Source organism: Hipposideros armiger, unplaced genomic scaffold (genome assembly GCF_001890085.2).
Source record: "Hipposideros armiger isolate ML-2016 unplaced genomic scaffold, ASM189008v1 scaffold_358, whole genome shotgun sequence".
Lineage (NCBI taxonomy): Eukaryota > Metazoa > Chordata > Mammalia > Chiroptera > Hipposideridae > Hipposideros > Hipposideros armiger.
This window is the reverse complement of record NW_017731708.1, coordinates 1,654,471-1,678,399: the sequence shown is the minus strand read 5'-3', so window position 1 is coordinate 1,678,399 and position 23,929 is coordinate 1,654,471. Positions and strand designations below refer to the sequence as shown.

Here is a 23,929-nt window from a genome sequence, read left to right as displayed (position 1 = left end):
CTAGACTATACATTTCAAAGGCCGGGACTGTGCCTGTATCACCAGTCTACAACCCTGTGCCTGGCACATGCCGCTCAGTAATATTTGTCAGAAGGCAGGAAGGATTCCCAGTGCTGTGGCTGATTTAGGTCTGATATCTTTGTATTTTCGTAGGACTGGCTTTTTATGCTCATATTTGGAGAGGTTTCTGTATCCAACATCAGGCAAAATCTGGGTAGGACAATAACCTTGTTTGTTTGGTTCTACATTTATTGTGCAGAGTCCCAGTCTCTGTAGTAGCTGGTGGGATATGAAATGGCATTGTGACATTGGACAGGGAGACTTGTATTTGAGACTTGGCTGTTTCATTTTCTAGATCTGTGACTTTCAATGAGATACTGACCTACTCTAAGCTTTAGTCTCCATGCAGTAATGTAGTTGAAGGGCAGTAATATAAAGATTGTGGTGCAAACTAAATGAGATTATGTGTGTAGATCATGAATTTATAACGCTTTGCACATACTAAGTGCTCAGTAAACAAGTTACTACTATTTATTTATATAAAGGTGAATCATACAGTTCTAGAAATGGTTGATATTGCCTGACCACTGGGCAGTGGGCCTGAAATCTTCCTTTATCTTTCCTTTCCCTCTACTTGTTCTTCACTGTCAAAGGGGAAATGCTGCCTTTAATACTATTATAGCAAAAACTAGCTGTGACATTACCTCCTCCACCTTAGGCACCCAGAAATAGAGGTTACAAATGCGTTGTTTATTCAGATGATAAACTGAGGATATTTAAGCCTTAAAACCTTTTGTTTTGTTGGGGGAGGGGGCGGAGAAAGAAAGGGTGGAAAGGAGGAAGGAGGCAGAGAAAGGCTGGAGATAGTACTAGCTTACTTTACTTATTAACCAACCTTCAACAAGCAAACTGGGTGATAAACTGAGCTCATGAGCCTCATGAATTCAGTAAACATTCTTCCCGAGGATCTGCCCTGGACTGAGCACTGTGCTAATGGCGAGATCAATGAGGAGGATATTTTATTAGTGATCTAGGTCAAGTGCATGAAATTAACTTAATAGAAATTTCATTCAGTAGCACCATCTATTTTCTGCACCTCAAGCAAAGTTTTTTACTGCTGTTTGGTTTCTATTAAGTGCTAGGTATAAGGCTATTTGTGGGTTTAGAGATTAGAATTGGGTGAAGAATGCATTAAAAAAACTTAGGGCAGAAGTTGTCAAAATTTCTTGTTTATTTTGCTTCAAAGAGCACCTCTAAACCACAAGAAATACCTAACAGGTGCCATTTCTGAAGTGGATAGATCCAGTCAACTGAGTACGTGTTTATGTCCTAACAATTTAGCGCATGTTAAGTAATGCATAACTTCTCAAACCTTGGAATCAGGTCGTACACCACCAGCCTCATTTCCTCTTCCACATTGATTTTTGTGATACTTGGTTTTTATCACAATAACTGCCAAAAACTCCGCTTTGCAAAGACGTAATGTCATCTAAAGGAAATCTCACATTAAAACTGTGAACTCCCTCCAACTAGTAGCTTTTATGCTGTCCAACACATACAACTGTGTTTCCCTAAAAGTTTGAAATACCCCCCAGTGCCTCTGTGAGTTTGCTGCAGCACCCTGGGGTGCCTCATGGCAGTTTGGGAACTGTGGGCAGAGGTCTTATTCCAAGCCTTTTTGTTTTCTCTTTAAATGTTTATCTCTCCTTACTGTTTTGTTCCTGTACATTATAAGCCAACCTGATGTTTATTATTTTTTATGAAACATAGTTTATCTTAGGAACTTTTATTATTAGAACTTTAAAAAGTAAAGCATGTATAATGAAGGAAGTTTGGACAATACAGCAGAACACAGAGAAGAAAATAAGTCATTCCTAATTCCACTATGCACTAATAACCACTATTGCATTGTTGTTTTATCTGTCCAGTTATTTTATATGATTTATCATATTTTGAATAATAACTATTACTGATTTTATTAGGAGGTAATAATCTGTAGTTTAATGGGAGTTTCATACCCAGAAGTTGTGACTTGTCTGTGATGACCTTTAGATAAATAAGACAGAGTTCTAGCCGCTTTCTTTTTATTTGATACTTTCATAAGTTGAATGTTTGATTGGAGGGCTTGAAGACCCTCTCCAATATGAGGGAGAGACTTCCTGCTGCTGTATTTCTAACCTAGCAAAAGCAAGGTGTGTTATTTACACAGTTCTTCATGATAGAGGCACAAACAAATAGATTTTCGTGGAGGAAAAATTTTTTTTAAGTGGTAGATCTGGCACATTTTTAAAAAGGGCAACGTGTCAAATGTTTTACTTCCTCCAGTAGATGGATGCACTTTCTAAAAGTCGTATATCATGACCCTACTATAATGTAGTAGTTCTTAAAGATTATTTATCTAATAATTCAGATTTAAGCTATATTTTTCTGATACCACAAGAAAAACCTTTATAATTTCACTTTATTTCTGATTCATTTGTTGTTTTATTTTTCTGCCTTTGTAAGTACTAGAAATTGAAGTTATTTACATAAAAATAAGATTTTTTTGCATGAGTTCCTTTACGTGAGGTATGTGATTAAAATCTACCTTCTGTTACAATAGAGAGTGAACTTGAATTATCAAAAAGTAGAATTGTAATTTCAGAAAAGAAAAAATGGCCAATTTAGCTTAGCTCCAGAGAATAGTTCACAAAAGATGGGGTGGAAACCTCTAAGTACAAACATATATTCATATTAAGAGTTTCATTGTCATCCTCTCTCTCTCTCTCTCGCTCTCTCTCTCTCTCTCCTTACTCTCATACTCATTCCTTCTCTTTCTCCCTCCCTCTCTTTCTCTCAATAATAATTTAAAATTCTGATTAAAACAAGTGATGGCTATACTTTCTTAGCATAGCCTGGACTGTTGAAGAGTAACTTTGTTTTTATAAAATCCTGGTAGAGGCCCCCAGGGCTGACTCGAGGGCTGGAGCAGAGAAAATACAAGATGAGCCTGGCATGGTGTCTTGTATCGCCAGAAATTAAACGCTAAAAATAAATAAGTAACAGTAGAAGCAAGTTAAAAGGACACAAGAGTCAACCTGAGAGAGTTCCCAGTGGCAAAAACTACTGGAGCAATTTGAGCAACAAAATAAATAAATGACAATAGTATTTTATTAAAAACCAAAGAATAAATACCCATGAGTCCATACTGATACAGACAAGCAAATAAATAAATGAGGGAGAAGGGACATGTCTTCTGTACAGAAGTCCAGATAATAAATGTAGAAGGAGTAGAGAAAATAGAATAATCATTGCTGCAGGCAGGATTCACAGATGGATGCTAAGAAAATAAGTTATGTAAGTGATAAATAATAATTTGAAAGTAAGTAGTTTTTATATAAAATTTTAAAAAGTTGTAAGAAAAAAATAAATACTTTTTAAAAAATACAAAATTAATGAGCAAAGCTTTAAGTAAGGAGAAGCACAATATTTGTAGAGCCTCAAAATATCTCTCTCAAGAAACTTACTAATTTTTGTGGTAGTTTTAATTAATGTCCACAAATTCTTTGATACCCTTCCTTCTTCCAAGAAGTGGAGCTTACTTCCATGATGCTTGAGTGGGGCTGGATATAGTGACTTGTAACTATCGAATAGAGCATGAAAGGGAGAAAAACAGTAACTTTACAGTAGAGAAACGTGGCAGACACCATCAGTGGTCAGGGTTAATATCACCAATAATAAATCATGTTGGTATCATATACCACCAGATATTATGCATTGAGAAGGGCATTTCACTTCTCTTTCATTCTTCCCCAAAATCTATAATCTCAGTCTAATCATGAGAAAACATCAGACTCCTTTTTTTTTTAATTTTTTTAGCTGAGCCATCCTGCAACCTGTTGGCAGCTCAGCAGCAGCTCAGCTTGGGCCGGACTCAAACCGCTGTTGCTCAGAGTTCAAACCTTTGAGCGAGCTCTTAACCAACTGAGCCACTCAGCCGGCGAGAAAACATCAGAAATTCCCAAATTGAGAAACATCCTACAAAATATCTGACTAGTACCCTTCAAAAGTATCAGGGACAATCTGAGAAACTATCACAGATCAGATAGGGAGCAAGGAATCATGACAACTAAATGTAATGTGGTGTCCTGGATTGAATCCTTGAACAAATAAAGAAAAGACATTAGTGGAAAAATTGATGAAGTCTGAATAAAGCCTATAGTCTAGTTAATTGTGTTATAACAATGTTAATTTCTTAGGGTTGATAAATGTACCATGATATGTAAAATGTGAACATTAGGGGAAGTTGGGTGGCTGGAATACTGGAAATCTCTATACTATCTTTACAACTTTCCTGTAAATCTAAAATTGTTTCAAAATTGAAAGTTAAAAAACAACAACTCCCTGATGGCTTTCTCATTCTAAGGATGTTTGTTATTTGAAAGTGTCACCGGAGCAAATTAGTTCAGAGAAATCCCCCTGCCCATCCTCCCAAGCCTTTGTGCAGTCTCTCTAAAAGAAAGATGAGCACTTGGTAACAAAACAGCTCTCAAGGAGCAGGGGCAAGAACAGTACGTTCTAGAGGCCTCTGTCCCACCACTAGAAATAGAAACACATCTTTGCCTGCTCTCTGCAGGTCCGTTTAGCCGACACTGATGGTTTGCTTTTTGTGACTTGGTCGTGTGCCCAGCACCTAGATTACAAAAAGTATTCTGTCAAAACAGTGCGGAATGGAGCAACTGTGATTCTGCCTGATTTTGTTTTGGGCCCTTCGTTCCAGGAATTGTCACTGAGCTGCTAATTTAAAATCCCCAGAGTTATTAGATCCGGTTTCATCTGACAGTCTCTTAACCCCAGATTATTGGTAGATTGAATTAGTATAAAAAGTATGGTGCTCAATGAGATGCACACATGAAAATTTTTTTTTCAATATAAAATACACTATATATTGCTCTTCTTTTTTTTTTTTGAAAAACAGTAAAATCTCATTAATTCAATGTAATTATGGGTACAGAATTGAAATACTGATTTGTAAATATTTTTTTCTTATTTCAAGCTCTTATTAACTCAAACTAGGATAACAGAGGTTTTTGTTTTGTTTTGTTTTTGTTTGTTTGTTTGTTTTATTTAGCTGAGCCATCCTGCCACCTGTTGGCAGCTCAGCTGCAGCTCAGCTCGGGCCGGGAATCAAACCGCTGTCGCTCAGAGCTCAAACTCTTGAGTGAGCTCTTAACCAACTGAGCTACTCAGCCGGCCCGATAACAGTTTTTTATACAAGGCCTAATGGGGTCCCGTTTTAGTATATAGTAATATGTAATTGGCTGAGGATGATTATTGTACAGTGACAAATTACAGTTTGGATACCAGAATTAAACTCCTCCCCTGTATGCCAATCATTTTCTTGATCTGACCATTGGTGAAAACTGTCTTAATTTGTGCACATATTGGAGATATTATTTTTATGAGTTAAATATGTTTTACCACCTAACCAAGTAAATACCTTGCAATATGTCTATTTTGGGAGTGTAACTGGTGTGAGCAATGCAGAACAATGTAGTGTTCTTGAACATGGAAATAGTTTAGGTTAGCATAGTGGCAGGTGTGTGCATTTTCTGGAAAGCCCTGTTCTCTGGATTGTTAGTGCACGCCCAAGTAGATACACAGATACTTACTAATAGTGCTTAATTGCTGTAGTCAGATTGAGGAACACATAATTTGTAGCAATTCTGAAACTAAGAACACAAGAGTGATAAGCTATATGGTAAAGACTTACTACAATTGCTAGTCAGCAAAAGTACAGACTGCACATGTTGTTAGCAAGCCGTTCTTGTAAAATGCCTATGATATAATTTTCTTAACAGCTGCTTTCAAAGTGTACCATTCCTTGTCATCCTGGTTTCTTTAGTGAATTTATTTGTAAGGTTTGGTTTTTTTTAATAAGCAATGTTTCATTTCCCAATTTTATATTCAATTAAGAAATTTACTGGTTGGCTGTTATGTGCCAGGCACTTTCATGTATTGTTATTCCAGTGTCTCAATAAATTGGGAATTTCTTTGCCCATTTTAGAAATTAGAAAACAGAGATTGAAGGGTTTAGAGCGTATCTCTGTTACACCCTACGTATGGTTTAATATAAATGTGAGTTGCCTAATATGTGGATATAGATAATGTATCAAAATAAAAGGAGGTGGATCCCTAGAAAGGAAGGAAGGGGAGCTGAGAGTGGGATAATGAATATCTGAGAATAAACTCAGCAAGTTTGCTAAGTGGAACGTCACTTTTTTTGGCAGGTCTAGTTCCAGAGCCACCAAATGTATTGGACCTGTTGTATTTGTTGAAAATGCAAATAGTCCAATCAAGTGTAGTACTCATTAAGGGAAAAGAAATAATACAATTTGAAAGTTTTTGTGAAGACATACACTGCCTAATCTGTGAATTGAAAGCATCTTTTAAAATTTGCTTCCCTTCATATTCCTAGGTGGTAGTGAATATGTGGGTAGAAAAATGAGAGCATTTCAAATAATGCTAATGAAGTTAAATGATTGCAATCTACCATATTGTGAGGAGAAGTTGTTAGCTGTGAAAGATGAGGACAGAATTAAAATATTACCATGACTGGCATTTGATTTGAAAACTTCAAAGATAAGCTTAGGTTCCTATTTATGAAAACCATTCTCACAGCCTGATGAAATATCTTTTAAAAGGTTTTATAGTTACCATGGATACTTGCTAGCTTTGATAGAGTAAGTTGTAATCCATATTTAATCATCTGAGGTGAAGTAGCCTAAAAAAACCTACCAACTAAAATCAAAAGTAGCGTCATCTCTAAATTCATACTAGTTTGGAGGTGGAAAGGATAACCAGACTAAAGATTAGCTCTTTGATTCATTATCACTGCTCGGAAAGCAAGATCTTTAGGATATCTTAAGATACTGCCTGAATTCGATTCTGATGTTACTTTTATATGTAACTTTTCTGTTAACTAGTAAAGGGCTTTTCTTAGGTTTTGACATAGGAATTTAGATGGTGAGTCCTTTCGGAAAGTTGATGAAACATAAGCAGCAGCCTCGGTTTCTAAAAGTCACAGGGGCACAGACAGCATTGAAGGCATTGGTCCCTATGGTAACATATTTGCCTTTGGCCCAGACGGGGCTGATTTCTGCTTAGCTTTTTTTTAATTGCTACATATTGACAGCCGTTTTCATGACTATTTATAAAATGTTGGATTAATGAGTGTGTGTACAAGGTACTGCGTACCCCCTTAGGCTTGATTAGACACCTCAGATGACAAAGAGATCTGCATGAAGAGTTCCTGAGGTGTTTTTGTCATTTCCTAATGCGTCTGTCACATAGTGGAAGCAAAAAGCCTTTCAAATGATTTAAATATTTTCCTCAATTCTCTTTTAAAACAGGTGACAAAAGAGCTAAAACAGTATGACAACAAAATTATAGAATGCAAATTTGAGAACAACAGCTGGGTCTTCATGAGACAGAGAACAGACAAAAGTTTTCCTAATGCCTACAACACCGCCATGGGTGAGTATGACAACCTACCGATGCTTGTTACATTCAAAAAAATGAGGAAGATAAGGTGTTAGAATAAAAATGTGCTGTCTTTGCTGTTCAGCTTGATGGGGCATGCAGTCATGTGACCCCCCATCCTTGCTTGCTGGGATAGGGGTTCTGTCAGGTTTGTACCCCTGTTGGCTCCAATCAATTTGTAGGATCTCCTCTGTAGATAGACCTGTGGGCTTGTGCCCATGTGCCCGAGAGAGAAGTTTAAAGGGCAGAATAATGGGCTGTCTGCAAGTTGAATTTGTTGAACAACAACAAAAGCCATGATAATTTCAGATCTATTAAAAACTATAACAACCATTGTTTGCCAGATGGTAAAAGATAAAATTAGCAGGGGAAAATGTAATTTCCAGCTCCTAAAATAGCTTTACAAACAATGGAGAGCAAAGTAAATGAAAGCCATTTAAAACAAACCCCCAAACCTGCTATGCTATCCTTTAGGGTGTTCTTTGGGTACAATATGAGTGCTTTGGGAATTCAGAATAGTAAGTTTCTTTCATGGGGAACAACACAAATTAATCATGTTTATAAGGTAAACTACTCCTAGTAGAAGTTGTTGCTCTGGGTTACGTTTTTAGTGGAGTTGAGGAAAACAGATAAAAACGAAAATTAAAGGTTAATAGAATAGTGTACCTTTAGAGTGCGCAGTTGGTAATAACGATGATTATCTGATAAGCTTATGAGAAAATATAGAAATTGCCAGTTTGAGTTTTTCCGCTTAAAAGTTACTGTTGTACATTTAAAGGTTCTTGTTGGCACTACCACCTACGTTCAGGCAAGATGAGTTAATTTCGAAAATAGAAATAATTAAGCCAGTGTCTTCTTCCCCCAAAACCAAATAGATACATAAAATTAAAAGGACTGGCACTAAATTTTGATCACATAAAAAAATAAGCTTTATTTGTTAGTAATTTTGTTATTATACCTTACTTCAAACAAGTTATTAAAAGAAAATAATATTAGGTGCCCCCTACAGTGAAATCTCCCTATTCGATGGGAATAGTGGCTGGTACTGTTATATGCTTCTCAGTGTGGACTGCTTTCTGAGAGAAAGACTGAAGGACTAGCACATATTTTTTGTAGAAATTTTGCTGGAATATGGACTGTAGTGCGATGATGCACTATGTTAGATTAGAAACCTATAAAAACTGAGAGGGATAAAAACCATAGTGAATACATGCTTATAACCCAAGTACTTAGTTTTGGTTTAAAATTGATAGTACAGTAAAGAGTAGCCACTGGAAAAACACTCGTGGGGGGCGGAGAGGGAGGAGAATGGTTGAATCTGAAGCTTGTCATCCAAGTCTGCGAAATGGAAGTGTTTAGCATATTGGGATGAAAACCTTTCCCCTTTCTCATCTCCCTGTGGTGAGTCAGCTGCCTTAATTAACCCTCACGTGAGACACGTGTCTCCCTTTGTCCACAGCTGTGTGCAACAGCATCTCAAACCCTGTCACCAAGGAGATGCTATTTGAGTTCATCGACAGATGTGCGGCAGCCTCTCAAGGACAGAAACGAAAGCGTCATCTGGACCCTGACACGGAGCTCATGCCTCCACCACCTCCCAAAAGACCACTCCCTTTGACCTAAGACCTGCCTGACTTTAGGATTGAGAGGAAAGATGAGTGAGAAAAAAATGCTGTTTCCCCATTTGCAGCCAGAGAAATTCAAAAGAGAATGTGGCTTGATGTTGATACACATTTCAATTTTTTTTTAAAGTATTGTAGCCAGCCTGTAAATATTTGAAGCATTTGTTTCCTCTGTGCTACAGTACATCATGGACTTAAACATTTTATTTATATCTGATAAACTCAGCCTTACCTTGTGGAATCTGAAGACTGAAATATCCAAAGGTTTAAACAAGATTGAAATCAATGAAAAAGAGGCCTTGTTTATATATGGATACCTTCTACTTTTAATTTATAAACTTAGCAATCTGGAACTGTGAGCACCTAGAACACTGTATTTTTTAGAAATTGTATTTCAGCTATGTTAAAATTTCCTTTTAAAACATTTAGGCAATGGCATTAAACATTCTTCTTGTCGTTCATCGTGGATTTCCCACATATCTGAGATTCTTATATTCAAAAACAAATGACAATGTTGTTAAGTATTGTACTGTATTAAACAACTTGGCCTGGCTTTATCATTTTAGGGAGGTTTCTTTGGAAATGTAAAAGTAAAAGAGTAAAGCTCCATTTTTGTGAATTGCATCCTTTGTAAAGGAAGTATGTTGAGTATTTTCATCTGCTTCTGTTGTTTGAACCACAGTATCAGATCTCCAGTGTGCCCGTTGTGGCAGTGGTTTTGGGTTACTTCACAGGACTTGGATGTGCACCACCAGGTCCCTTACATACTGTTTCCTGGGGGACTTTTTTTTTTTTTTTTAATGCCAGGACTACTGCTTTACCTCAGTGGTATCCGTGCGTTGTAAATTACATTAAAACACACAACTCACTGTGATTATGGGAGTGATATCAAACCCAAGCAATGTTGTGTTAGTTTCCTCGAACAAAGCGGCAAAAGAAATGCCAGCTGACCCCTTTGATTAGAAGGTAATGGCAATGGTGCCACTGGAAAATGCTCTCCCACTGCTCCATCAATTCAGAGGCAAAGAGTAGACATCTGTAGAAACTAAACATCACGGAATCTGAGACATTTATTTTCAAAGCCAGAATTCTATCTATAGTTTATTCTGGGAATGCTATTTCTGTTGTATGTCTGAATTTTAAAACGTTTACTGATAGATAATGGATTTAAAGAGCAGCTAATTGGTCATCTGCCATTGTTGAGAAATTGTGTTCTGATTGGTTTGTGAAGGAATCTGAGAATTAGCCGATTAAGAGGCTAATGTATTTATTTTTAGAGGTTTTAAGTATGTGTATTTAAAACAAATTTTCATGATCTGAATTTTATATATGTCTATGCATATATATGTGAGTATATGCAACAGTATATATTCTTTTACTAGCGTAGTCAGACATGAAAATCCAAACGACTTACCTAGTAGACTGAATATCTGGCAGGATTTCTATATGGTATAGCACAGGTTAACCAAAAATGTACTTATATTCACCTGAGTTTCAATGTTTTTAAACAAACTTTTCTCTTGCAGTGCTTTTTCTATACGAAATACTAGAGTCATGTTTGGGCTTTCTCCTTTGTTGTCCCCAAGTTCTGTAATGTATAGTGAATTTATCCAAAATGCCATTTTAGTGTTTCTTTCCCAGAGTGTTTTTGTGCATTTGGGTGCTAAAGGGAATAAAACACCTGACCACCACAATGACTGCAGAAAGATGGAAATTTGTTCAAGTTCCATAGCGTCTTGTACTTTGTAGTGGATCTATAAAAGCCTATGCAACTCTGATGTCTACTTCACCAGGATTAGTTTCTCTTTTCGTACAGTACGTTGCTTTCTTCTGAGCCTGTGTAAATGCAGGGCTCTTTTGTGGGTATAAGAAAAAGCTTTTGCCAGTGATCTTTAATGGAGTTAAAATGTTTATGGTAATTGTAACCTTTTAAATGAGTTATGTGAAAAGATCATCTCATTTTTAATGCACCCAGAAATTTTCTCCATACCTGTGTGCATTTTCCAGCAGTTAATTTCTCCTTTCTTTTCAATTATAGTGAAGTATAATAGTTGGCCTTATAAGTAGACCCCATTTAGCCCCTGAACACACTACCATCTGCAGTATCATAAAAAGTCATCTAGAAAGTTGAGGAGAAAAATCTAGAGGCAGGATTTGGAATATCAGGAAGGAAGCGCTTCCCTTCTCAGCCCACTTCACAAAAACTGGTTTTTGACACTGATGTTTTGTAGGCAAGAAGAAGAAAACTTTTCTGAGTTATCACATATAAAAGCTTTTGCATTGTGTTTGAAAAAGATGTGGATGACTCGACTGGCTGGATGGTTATATTTGCTTTCCGTGAAATGCTCAGAAAATGTCAGGACATTCCTTCTCTAATTGTGTCAGTGTGTATTATAATAAAACTACTGATTTAAAATAACATAAAGTGTATCTACTTGGTTTTATTTGTGATGATGTCTCTGTGTCCCTATATCTAACTGATGCTTTTATGTCCCTTCTATTGCTGGCATCAGAGCCTCCTGCTATCAACCATACCCAACATAATCTATCTGGTTATATTACATTCTAGAGATTATCATAAAGACTCGGGGAAAATCCTCTGTTTTTCTTCCTGAGCAACCAAAAAATTTGATTGATGTGGGGGCTATAGTTTGCACCTTTTGTTTTTGGAGTGTGGGGGTTGGGGGAAAGCACATCTTAATATGATATTTATAATTTTTCTGTTCATCTGCCTCATCTTAGCACCCCATTGTATGGGTAGATATTGTTACATTATTCTTAACGCATTTAATTCTTTTAGATTACTCAGCAGTAAATATTCTGAAATGATGCAACAATGACCTAATTTTTTTGTTCTCTCTGCATTTTTGTAGTTCACTATGCATCTTTAAATGTTTAAGTGATACCACCATTTTGAACTACATGTATAGTTCTTTCTGATTAAAAAAAAAAAAAAACCCTGGGAAGTCAAGAACCAAATACTTCTATGTGGAGAAAAACAATTTAGTGAAGAGAGTCCTGGGCTAGACCCAGACACCGAGTCTACGTAGGTCCTGCCTCTCATTGGTCCTGTTCTCTCTAGAACTCATTTCTCCCCTCCCCCATCTATAAAATGCCAAGATTGAGCCATATGATCAAAAAGAACCTTTTCAGGCCTAACATGATTCTTGTGTAAAAGCCAGTGCTTTTAAAAATATCCTATATTCACAATTATAGTATTATTGATTATTGATTATTCACCAAGCACCAAGATTGTCCTAAACATAGCTACTCCATGCAGGTAGGTACAGTTATTAACCTCATTTTGTAGTTGAGGAACCTGAGACTCAGAGGGTTAAGTAACCCAAGGTAACATAGCTAGTGAGTTGTGAGCGAGACCCCAGACATAGATCTTTCGACTAATTAATTGTCCAGTAAATGCTCTTGTTACAGGCCCTGTGTGGAGGACTGCTTCCATGCCAGTCTCCCAGACTATTTAAGTTGTTTCTTTGGTGGTAACAGGTAATAGGCTTCAAACACCTCTCTAAAATAAGATCAAGTTGGGAGCATGGAAATAAATACATTTTTAGGACAATGTTTAACCACTTATTTAACAATATTTAAATGTGAGTGATGCAGTGGCCATGGAAAGAAGTTTTATATTTTCATTAAGACGCTAAATTCTAGCGATGTCATTAAGATGAAACAAGTGACAAAATTGCACACCGGACCAACATTTTCCTGAGTGTTGCGTAGTTAGCTGTCTACCCTGAGGCTTTGGCAAATTAGTGTCAGCCTTGTTAATCCAGATATGCCCCCTACCCTGACCGGACTCAGGTGACGACTGCATGGTGAGCAAGGTGGAGCAAGGTGGTGGCGGAGGGTACTCAAAGCAGGGGCCCTGGGCTTCTCGGAGGACTTCACATTGTCAGTGCACGGACCTGGGGTTTCCAACTGTTCTGCCATGGAAGGGCATTTATACAAAATTCTGTTACCATCATTTAATAAAATAAAGGGAATCTTAATGCCCCAAAAAGAAGCAGGACATCATTTAGAAAAAAGGACACGCCTTTGGATAGAATAAATTTTGTTTTATGAAAGACTTGCTACACTCCATTTCATCAGTTTTTCATGGACCAGCGTTGGGAATCATTGCATAGGTGAAATTCCAGACAGAGCTCGTAAGTGGGGAGCAGGGAAGAAGCCCTTCAGGGAAGAAGCAGCCCCTGGTGCCACAGCTACAGGTCATTTCCGCAACCAGAGCTGACCATAGTAAAATTACCTCACAATGCTTGATTATATTGTGCTCTTGTGGTATAAGGTGAGAAAACAAAATGATCTGAATGTTTAAAAACAACCAAACGGGCCGGCTGAGTGACTCGTTGGTTAAGAGTTGGCTTGGGAGTGTGAGCTCTGAGGAGTAGGGCCGCCGGTTTGGATCCCACATGGGTCAGTGACACTTCCCTCTACAGCTAAGATGGTGAACAACAGCTTGACCTGGAGCTGGGCTGCCGTGAGTCACCCACGAGAGTAGGCTGCAGTGGGCTGCCGTAAGCTACCATGAGTAGCCGGCAGCCAGCGTGAGCTGCCATCCAATGGGCGGCGTGAGCTGTGGTGAGCCAACCTAAGGAGCCATCCAATGGCCCATGAGCGACTGCCTCACCTCACCTAGGAATAGCTCAATGATAACACCAACATGGGCCAGTGAAGTGACGTCCTCCACAACTAGACTGAAGAAAAAAACAACAGCAACTTGTCTGTTCCCCTTCCCCATTCCCCAATGCTGTTCCCTACCCCAGATCCCCCAATAAAATCTTTAAAAAACCAAACAAACAAACAGAAAAGAAACAACCAAACAGAATGAATCCCTCAGCTGTTTGAGGTACAAAAATAAGCATAGCCAAATAAACACAGAAAAACAGAATTTGGCTTTGACAACAGATCAGACCAACAGAGTCACCAGTTTTCACAAGCACACAGCCTGTTTTCATATAGTTCGCTGCCACCAGAATGATCCTTCAAAACTGCAAGCCTGCTCCTGTCATTCCAGCCCAGTAAGAGCTCCCTGGCCCATGACATCCAAGGCCCTCCATGATCTGTATGTCCAGGTGTGAGTCTCTTGCCTGCCCTGTGATACAGCCGTGTGACTCCATGCTATTCCCAGAACTCCATGCTGTGTTCCCAGGAACCTTTGCTCATAGTGCTGCTACTGCTTCTGCCAGAAGCCGCCAACCTTCCTTCATCTCAGAATCCAGGAGGTCTTCCTGCTATCGGTAGCATCTCGGATCTCCCATTGGATTATAATGGTCTCCGCTCCAGCCAAGGAGTTCCACAAGCAGAGGGACTGTCATCTTGGTGACCCATAGCACAGGGCTTGGCAATAGCGGGCACTCGGTAGTAATTAGAGCAGGAGGTTCAAATGCCCTTTCGTATATGCTGTTGAGACTCAGTCAAGATGTATTTGCTATTTTCTCCCTCAGTTCAGCCAGATGGTGAACATACTGTTTTTTTCACTCTAGCCTCAGCATAATAGAATCACTGATAACATCTCTTACTTCTTAAGAGTTTCTTCAGAGGCCATCTCTGATGCATCTTGTATTTAATCCTGATCAGAAGCATCTTGTCTGTTCTTGCCTTTTGCACTGAAAGTGAGTGCTTCAGAGGGAAACTTCTCAGCAGGAAGAATCTTGAGTGCGTGACCCGGTCTCCTTGCCATGATACACTCTGAGGGAGGTGTGAGGGAAGTAGTGTTTTTAATCATGCTTATTTTTTAGTGCAATTTCACTGAGCTTGCCACATCTGAAGCTAGAAGGCTCCTTCTCCCTACCCACCCACTCCCACCCAATTTCTGATGTTTTCAAAGAGAAGTCCTTAGAGAACTGCTGAGGCTTTTCAGTTACTTTTAAAAATAAATACCAGTTCGTGATCCCTTAGTGTGAATTGGTGCTTCTGGCCATGCCTTTAGAGTGGGAAAGGCAAGTGAAAGATATTATTCTAGTTGCTACTATAGAATGCGATCTTCCAGGATCTAAAGGAATAAGAAACTTCGTAGTTTTTATAGAAGTTCTGCTTCCCTTCTGAAAGCTGTCAGGGGAACATTATGGAGTTTTGATCTACAGTATAAACACACAGTGTGCTCTGATACACATTGAAGATGAGGGCTACAGAGACCCCAGCTGAACCACACCACAACCAAAACTCTGCTATAAAAATTTATTGAAAATTCTACATGTAGGCAGAAATGATACAACTGGAGAAATCACATACAATTGGGATGGTGCACGAGGTGGGAGGTGACCTAGGCCTTGGTGGATGGGTGGGATGGGTGGGGTAGAGGAGGCACAAACAGAGAATGTGGGGAAGGGTATTTGGAGGGTTTGTCTATAGCTTGTGTGAAGGACAGTGGTAAGAAACGTGGCTATAATCACTCCATCTTAAACTAACAAATCATCCAACCACCCTTGGACCCTTGATCTCCTTTCAGCTACTGACCCATTTCTCTGTTCTCCTTTCCTACTAAATTCCTAGACGGAGGTGATTATATTTGCTTACTCCACATCCTTTCCTTCTAGTCTCTCTCAAACCCACTGCCAACAGGCTCTAGCCTCTGCTGAGACTTCTCTTGTCACTGCCACCAATGCCCTCTCCAGGGTCAAATCCACTCTCCTAATTGACCTGTCAGCACCATCAGCATTTGACACAGTTCTCCCAATGTTTTGTTTGTTTGTTTTGTGTTTTTTTATTCTTTTTAATGGGAAATTTCAAACATACACAAAAGAAGGAGAGTAGTAACGTGAACTCCCATCTACCAAGCTTCAACAATGATCAGTCTGTGGCAGTTTTTGTTTATTTATACACTAACTCATCCCCCACTCTACACACACACACGCGCGCACACACACACACACACACACACACACACACACACACTCACACCATTATTATAAAACAAATCACACCTACTCTCTCCTTGTTGAACCCTTTTTGCACTTGGCTTCCAGGCCATTATAGTCTCTTCGTTTCCTCTCCTTCTACTTACTGGCCTTTCTTGCTGAGCCCTCTTCACCTTCTTAACCTCTACATGTTGTAGTGACCCAGGCCCAGGCCTTCGGCCTCTGTCTGTACTCTAAGAGATCTCTCCTAGTCTCTGAACACTGATATCATCTACACACAAACAATTTCCAAATTTATTTCTAGCCTGGATTTTTCTTGTGAATTCTAGACTCAAATATCCAAATGACAACTTGACATCTTTACTTGGATATCTAATAGTCACCTCAAACTTAATACATTAAAAACTGAACTTTCCTCCTATAGACTTCCTCCTCTTCCCACAGTCTTCTTATAGAGCTTAGTTAATTGCAATTGCATTTTTATAATTGCTTCAGAATCATCCTTGATTCCTTTCTTTCTCTGACACTTCACATCCAATCCATCAGCAAATGCTGTCGGCATTATCTTCAAACTACAACCGGAATTTGACAACTTCTCAACCTCTCCAACAACACTCATCCCATCTCTTGCCTAGAATATTGCAATAGCCTCTAAACTGGTATCCCAGTTTTCACTCCTTCCCCCTCACCCCCTGCCCCCCTCCTCCCGCAGCTATTCTCCACACAGCATCTGTAATATTTTTTAGAACATGTCACTCAACTACTCAAAACCTTCCATTGCCTTTCACATCATTCAGAATTAAATCCTAAATGCATACCGCAGACCACAAAGCCTACTTAACTTGGCTCCCAGCCGCCTCTCTGATCTCATCTCTTAGCCTCCTTCTTGTTTACTCTGTTCATCCATACTGGCTCCTTTGCTGTTTCTCCAGCTTGCCAAGCATGTTTCCACTTTAAGGACTTTGAACATTCTCTTCCCTCTGCCTGTAAATGCTCTTCCCCTATATATTTATAAGGCTCACTCTCACTTCATCCTATTCTCTAGACAAATGCTACCTTATCAAAAAGGCCTTCCTGACCATCCCATCTAAAATGCCACTCCCATCACCACCTATGCCCTTACCCTGCCTTATTTTACTACAAGTACTTACGATGTAACATACATGTTTACTTGTTTACCTGTTGTCTGACTCTCCTCTCTAGAATGTAAGTTCTATGAGAACTGAGAGTTTGATTTCATTCATTGCTGTATTTTCAGCATCTAGGCCAGTCTGCCACAATGTATAGGAGTTCAACAAATATTTCTAGAATCTATAAATGAACTAAGATTACATAGTTAGACTGGGGACAGATCATGAAGTTAGGCAAAGAAGTTAGGCTAAATGTAGTCAATAATAAAGAGCTATCAAAAGCTTTTAAACAAGGGAGTTCTTTGAGAGAAAAAACTGGTAATCTGTCTAAGGTGGCACAAGAGAGAAAAACATAATAGGCCAGTTGGGAGCTATTGTAGTAATCCAGCTGAGAGGTAAAGAACCTAAAATAGGGTTGCATCTACAGTTATAGAGGGAATGGATGTGATGGGCTCTCTGGAGGAAGAATCATCAAGATTCAGCAATCAGCTGAGAAGCCAAAGTCACCTTCAAGGGTTTGAGCCTAGATGAGGGAATGAATGGTGGTGCCCTTAACAGTAATGGAACTGAGAAGAGGAACTGATTTGGGGCTGGCTTGAAGAAGGAGTTTCTGAGCATGATGAGCTGGAGGTGCTGTCAGGAAATTCCGATGGAGCTGTCCAAAGAGAAGGCAGACATTTAGAACTGAAGCTCAGACAGACCACAGGCAAGATTTCAAATTTGTCCACACAGCAGTGATGGTAAAAGTAGTGTGGGGAGAAGGTATGGAGTAAACAGAGGGTCAGGGACCTCTATGTTATGGGTGGGGAAAAAAATAGGAAAGAAAGTAAGGCATCAATAGGTAAGGTCATGTACAGATCAAGGAAGTAAGGCCAAGAAATAGAAGAGTCTTGAGAAGGTATAGCCCACAGGAGGAGAGGGGGGGTGGGGTAGAGAGAGAGAGAGATGTTTCTTGAAAAAAGAGACAGAAAATAGTTCTGATTACTCCAGGAAAGTCATGGAGAGCCAAGGACTGAGAAAAGGGCCATGAATTTGGTTTCTAGGTCACCTTCAGAAGTACCATGGGGCTGGCTGGGATCAAGGGAAAAATAAGAGAAAATATGAGGAAATGGAGGTGGTGGGGTTTGGGGTTTAACCTGTGTCCAAATGAATTAATATTCCCAAGGCTGGTGGTTTCACATGGTATGTTCACTTTTTGATGATACATCTCCGAACTGTCCAGAGATCTTCCCAGCCATTTTCAAGATGCCCTGCTATGTAGCCAGGGAGTGTGCTGTAGTGTTGATCCTCTCAGCCAGGTGTTGCCTCCAGCTGAGAGATGCCTCTGAGCTCCTGAGAGAGAGAGAGCACCTCTAGGTTCCCGCAGGCGGAAGCACAATGACCACCATCAAGTACACGTACTGGTACTCCACCATGGAGACTGAGTGAAGCCAACCATGGATGAGGACACTGCCCAGCTCAGACAAGAAGCCCATGGAGCTGCTGAGCACACAGTCCCCCGGGGCCTGGCTGATGAGAAGGGGGGTTTCCAGGAGGCTGGTGAGGGCTTTAGGTGGTGGCACTAAGTCTCTTTATTCATGTATGTCAGATACTTCTGTCCCCTGTGGCTGACCAACTATTGTGACGGGCTTCATTTTAGGTACTAGGAGACTGCTTTAACAATGCACGTGCATTCTGCACATTAGGTCTTCATCATTATTTGGAAATAATTAATGTAAAAATAATCCTATTGGATTAGAAGTCCATTTGCTTATCACAAGAAATGTCAGCAAGAAATTATGAGAGAGAGCGTTTGAGATCTTGCTCCCCAGCATATGTCTTTGGTTTGGCTCAAACTCTTATAAAATATTCTGTACAGGTTTAGGAAGAAATTATGAGAAATTTGTACATAGAAATGAAAAAGAGAAAACGTTGATTCTTTTCAACTGTTGACATTTTTGTAAGGTTGCAAAAAAATTGTTTTAATTTTTTATTCTCAACATGTGCAAGGTTTCTCATTGACAGTGACTCCCAAGAATTTGAAGAGATTATTATTAAAAAGTTTGGATCAGGATTTGAGGACACATTTGAAGCTCGAAACCTGATATTTTAAAAAAAGACAAGCTCATGGACATAAGCTCAAGTTTCTCATTTAACATTTTGAAAAGATTTTATTTCAAAGTTTCATACAAAGCTATCTCTTTTCTGGGACTTTGTATTTTACTTTTTCTTACCACAATTTTATAATATAAAGAAAATGTAATGGACTCCCCACCCCTACTCCCCGAGACCCATATAGACACCCTAATGCTTTAATTTACCCAAAGGTGCCCTTCAAAGGAGGTCATTTTCTGTGTTTGCAATGATGTGAAAAGGGCTGGAAGTATTGTTCTGATGGCCCAGGATTGGAGATTGGCAAGGTGAAAAGAGAAGATGGCTGATAAGACGAGGGACTCCACCCCAGGCTGAGTAGGAAATTACGTCAAGTCGGAAGGGGATGATGGTCTGGGTGAAGGGAAAGAGTAAGGGGACCAGATCCCAATCAGAGTGTAGAGCCAGCTCCAAAAAGCTGAGAGAGGAGGGAACTGAGAATGGCAGGGCTCCATCTTCTATCTCATTTATACTTGTATTTCTGTTGCAGCCTCACCCCAGTATCAGGACTTTTTGTTATAAAATGACAGAAAAACAAACTCACCTATGCTAGGTAACTGAATAGTCCAGAAAGAAGGAATGACCAAGAATGGCTTAATCGAGGAGCTTTCTATCTCTCAAATCCTAGGAAGATGGAGTTTCATATGGTAGCCTCTGGTCCCTCAAAAACCACATCTCAGTTAATGTTCATCATAAAGAACAAATAGCTGTCTACTAATGGTCCCAACAAAAGTTACATCTCACTGCATGTGGTTGGGTCATTTGCCCATTTCTGAACCAATTACTGTGGCCAGGGAATGTAATGCCCTCTGAAAGGCCAGGCTTATGGCTGGTGCCCATCACTACAGCTGAGAATGGAACCAACTCTCCCAATATTTCCTTTCTTTACTTATTACTTTTATCATTTCTTTTCAACAGCTACTTGAGCTTTACTCATATTCAGCGATGGTCAAAATATTAACCAATTGATAGGCATGGGTGCCCATCAATCAGAACACTTCTGGAGCAGCACAGTGGATGTTCCCTGCCTTGCCATCTTTTTATCCTGTCTGGTTGCTAGGTTCTGGGAGGTCTGGGGGTTCCAGGGGAGAGGCAGGATAGTTGGGAGGAGGAAGACACTTGCAGGAGATGGTTAGAGTATTGGCTGTTTCCCAGCTATATTCAACTAGTATTGTCTTTCAACATATACAAGTGGGGTTGCTATACCATGAATACTGGCACGACTTATATTCCAGTTATTTTCGTGTGTGTTTAATCCTTTCCACTACCATAGATAGACCATCCTCCTAAAGCCTGGGAGGAGGCCTTGTTTGTTTCTGAGTCTCCTGTAGCACCCCACAAATCGTACTTGTCCATTCACTTAATCCACTCAACAAGCATTTCTTGAGCCCAGCAAACAGAGGGTCCTGAATACTTGTATTTTAATGGATTCAGTGGTCTCTTTTAAAAAGTTTGCAAAGGAAGTATTAAAGAAATGAAACCCTTTCATTTAAGGAAGAGGTAAGCAGAGTCTGAGGAAACTGGTAAGATTCTTAGGGAATTCATGGTAATAGACACAATCAAGTTGCCCAGGAACAGCGACAAAGGTGACAAGCATGTTACCCAGATACCTTGTTGATGGGATCCAGCAGCTGGGGACGGCCAGGGCTACAGGGGCCCAGGGAGGCGTGGGCAGAAAGGATGGCACTGCCCTGTGGCGAGAAGCAGAGCTGCTGTTCATGCGGCAGGAGAGGAACAACAAGCAGGGGCTGGATGCGCGGAGGAAGCTTGGGGAGGAGGGAGCTGCTTCCTGTACCCCGATCACCTCCTGGGATCTTCCCGGAGAGAGAGCATGAGGCTGAGTTGGAGCTGGAAGTCACCTTTGAGAGCTCCTGGTCCCATTTTAGAGGTGAGCAAAATGAGACCCAGAAATACTAGGTGATGTTAACAAGGAAACATAACTGGTACCCTGATTTTCTGAGTCCCAGCTCATTTGGTATTATTACCCGTGGAGCTAAAGATGGGGGTGAAAGCACATTGCTTCCAATTAGAAAAGCACTTTGACCTCTGACAAAGCTCCTAAGTGGCCCAGAGGTGACTGGCTGCCCTTGAACTTTCTCCCGTCCTGGAGCTTGAGCTACCGGGGGCGCTTGGAGGGCCTGGGGAGCGCTGGGGCACACACGCCTCCAGGGCTTCAGGTTCATCCTGGGTGAAGCAAAGATCACAGGCCCTGCTGGTGGGTGCTGGGAGTTGCGTAACGCACACACGTCTACTTAGGAAAGTTTGATTTTGATTGCCATAGAAGGCAAAACATCTTAAAATGAAGTTGAGCTATCTTTGGGTAGGATGCAAAACCGCCCATGGGTATATCACATCAGAAACGATGTGTGATTTCTTCCAGGCCCTCAACTCAAAAAAAGATGAACAGATTTAACTGATGCATTCTAAAAATAAATAAATAAATAAAATCTGCTTTGAGTTTGAAAACCAAGTATAGAAGTTTTAGGGTCTTTTTTTTTTTTCTTTTCTGGTGGTAGGGGCAGTCGGGATGGAGAAGTAAAGGACAGTGGGAATTTTTTTCAGTGTAAAGACAAAATTATAAAGAGACTGTTTTAGCTCTGAGCATTTTCTACTGGGAATAACAAGATTACGATAAAAGGTCACAGAAACAAGGTTGGCTTGGGAAAAAAAGTATGAATGGTGGTTATTCATTTAAGTCATCACACACATGCCTGAGGAGATTTCTTGAGTTGAAAACCAACACTTCCTTTTTAAACCTGTAGTTTCAATAACAAAACAAGTCCGACCCAGAGGTAGCCCTTCTCACAGAACTCCGATTTGGAGGCGCAGCAGCTGCCTTCAGCAGGGGGAGGGGGGGGACTGCAGGAGTAGCCTCATGCGTGTGGATGCAGACCCCAGCAGCTCCACCCTGGGCAGGCGGGTCTCACAGTCTTCCCACCAGCCTCTGGGTCCCTGGGCCTTGGAGGAGGAGGCAGCCCTGAGGTCTGTCACATAGTCACCCCCTTTGGTGGCCAGAGATTCATCGGCTCCTCTCTTCTTTGGGGCACAGCTGAGCATTCACTTATTATACAACAGGGTTTTCTGGTTAGAAGCAAAATGTCCTTCGCAGGTCACTGCTATAAAAATAGGCAACTTAATTAATTTTGTTGTATAATCACCCCCATGCCCCCACCCTTTGGAGTGAAAGTTTATTCTTTTAGTTCTCTTTTGTCTTTTTCCAAAAAGAGATTTAATGTGTTACTGTGGTGCAGAAAATCAATGCTTTGAAATCAATGGTAATTTTTCAGGCTGTTTAAAATTATTCACATGACTGGCTAAGCCTGCTGCTGATAGAAAAACAGGTTTGTTTTTTTTTTTGGTTGTTGATGTTGCAGAGGAAATCTTCAAGTTTGAAGCATCTCCACTGTGTGTATCTACGTGACTTTAATTCTTAAAATTTGAATATTTATCCCACATCACTAACTGATTCAATCCAGGCAGTACTTGTTTAATCCTAATATGTGCTGGAGACTTTAGTGTGTGTAAACCTGAACTAGCTGTCCAACTTGTCTCTCAGAAGCTTACAAAAATGTGAAACTGTATTAGGGTCAAGGGTGGGGGTAGACAGCAAATATATATTGCACGGATGAGTAATAACTGATACCGGGCAGAAGAAGAGTGAGATATGAAGGATACGAGTTGCTTTGGAGGTACCAAAAGGCTGCTCTTTTTTTTTTTTAAGATTTTATTGGGGAATCGGGGAAGGGCAACAGACAAGTCGCTGTCCTTTTGGTTCTTCAGTCTAGTTGTGGAGGATGTTGCTTCACTGACCCAAGTTGGTATTATCATTGCATTCTTCCCAGGTGAGGCAGATCGGTCTCCGGCCTCTGGACGGCCGCTCACGACGGCTCACAGAAGCTCATGCTGGCTGCTGGCTACTCACGGTAGCTTCTGGCAGCCCACTGCAGCAGGGACTACAGCCTACGCTGGCGCCGGCGACTCATGGCAGCCCAACTCTAGGTCGAGCTGTTGTTCACCATCTTAGCTGTAAAGGGCAGTGTCGCTGGCCCTCATGTGGGATCCGAACCCGGGCCCTGCTGCTCAGAGCTGGCATCCCAAGCCAGTTCCTAACCAACATGCCACTCGGCCGGCCCCAAAAAAGGCTGCTCTTTGGTTGGCTTCAGCAAACTGCTTTCTGGAGGAAGGGCTGTGATCCTGAGCAAACACTGTCGAGAACTTCATAGGGAACCAACCCCATTCAACCCGTGACTAAACCTTCCCAGCAACTCTGGGAAGTGGTCCTCATTCTTTCCAGTGTGCCGACGAGTACATTGGAACTCAGAGAGTTTAAAGGACTTGCCCAAGGTCATGTGGCCAGGAAAAGATGGAACTGGGACATCTTTCTTCATGTAGCCTTATGGTGGCATTTGACGTGGGTCTTTGGGGCAGGAAGAATTCTGATCATTTCAGATTTTGCTAGTGGACAGAGACACACTTCCGGGTGACTCATGTCTGCATGAGCAAAGGCATGAGCCCAGGGACACTGAATTCTACAAGCTCAGGTTTGGTGTCATGGGTGGACCTTAAAAAAATAGAAGACACAGCTCTTCTCCTGGAACTTACCCTAAGGTTGAAAAGATAAAGTGCCCAGTGTGAAAACCCTGGAAAATGATTT

The 23,929-nt window shown here is 40.4% G+C and overlaps 1 long non-coding RNA gene across 1 annotated transcript in view; it reads left to right on the top strand.

Moving 5' to 3' along the window:
* LOC109392952 (uncharacterized) overlaps nucleotides 1–11,556 on the top strand; it is a 43,703-nt gene extending 32,147 nt beyond the window's left edge. Inside the window, exons 2-3 of the long non-coding RNA XR_002126143.1 lie at nucleotides 7,392–7,515; nucleotides 8,981–11,556. This is a non-coding gene — a long non-coding RNA (uncharacterized LOC109392952). The remainder of the gene's footprint in view (nucleotides 1–7,391; nucleotides 7,516–8,980) is intronic.
* Nucleotides 11,557–23,929: the final 12,373 nt, after the last annotated feature.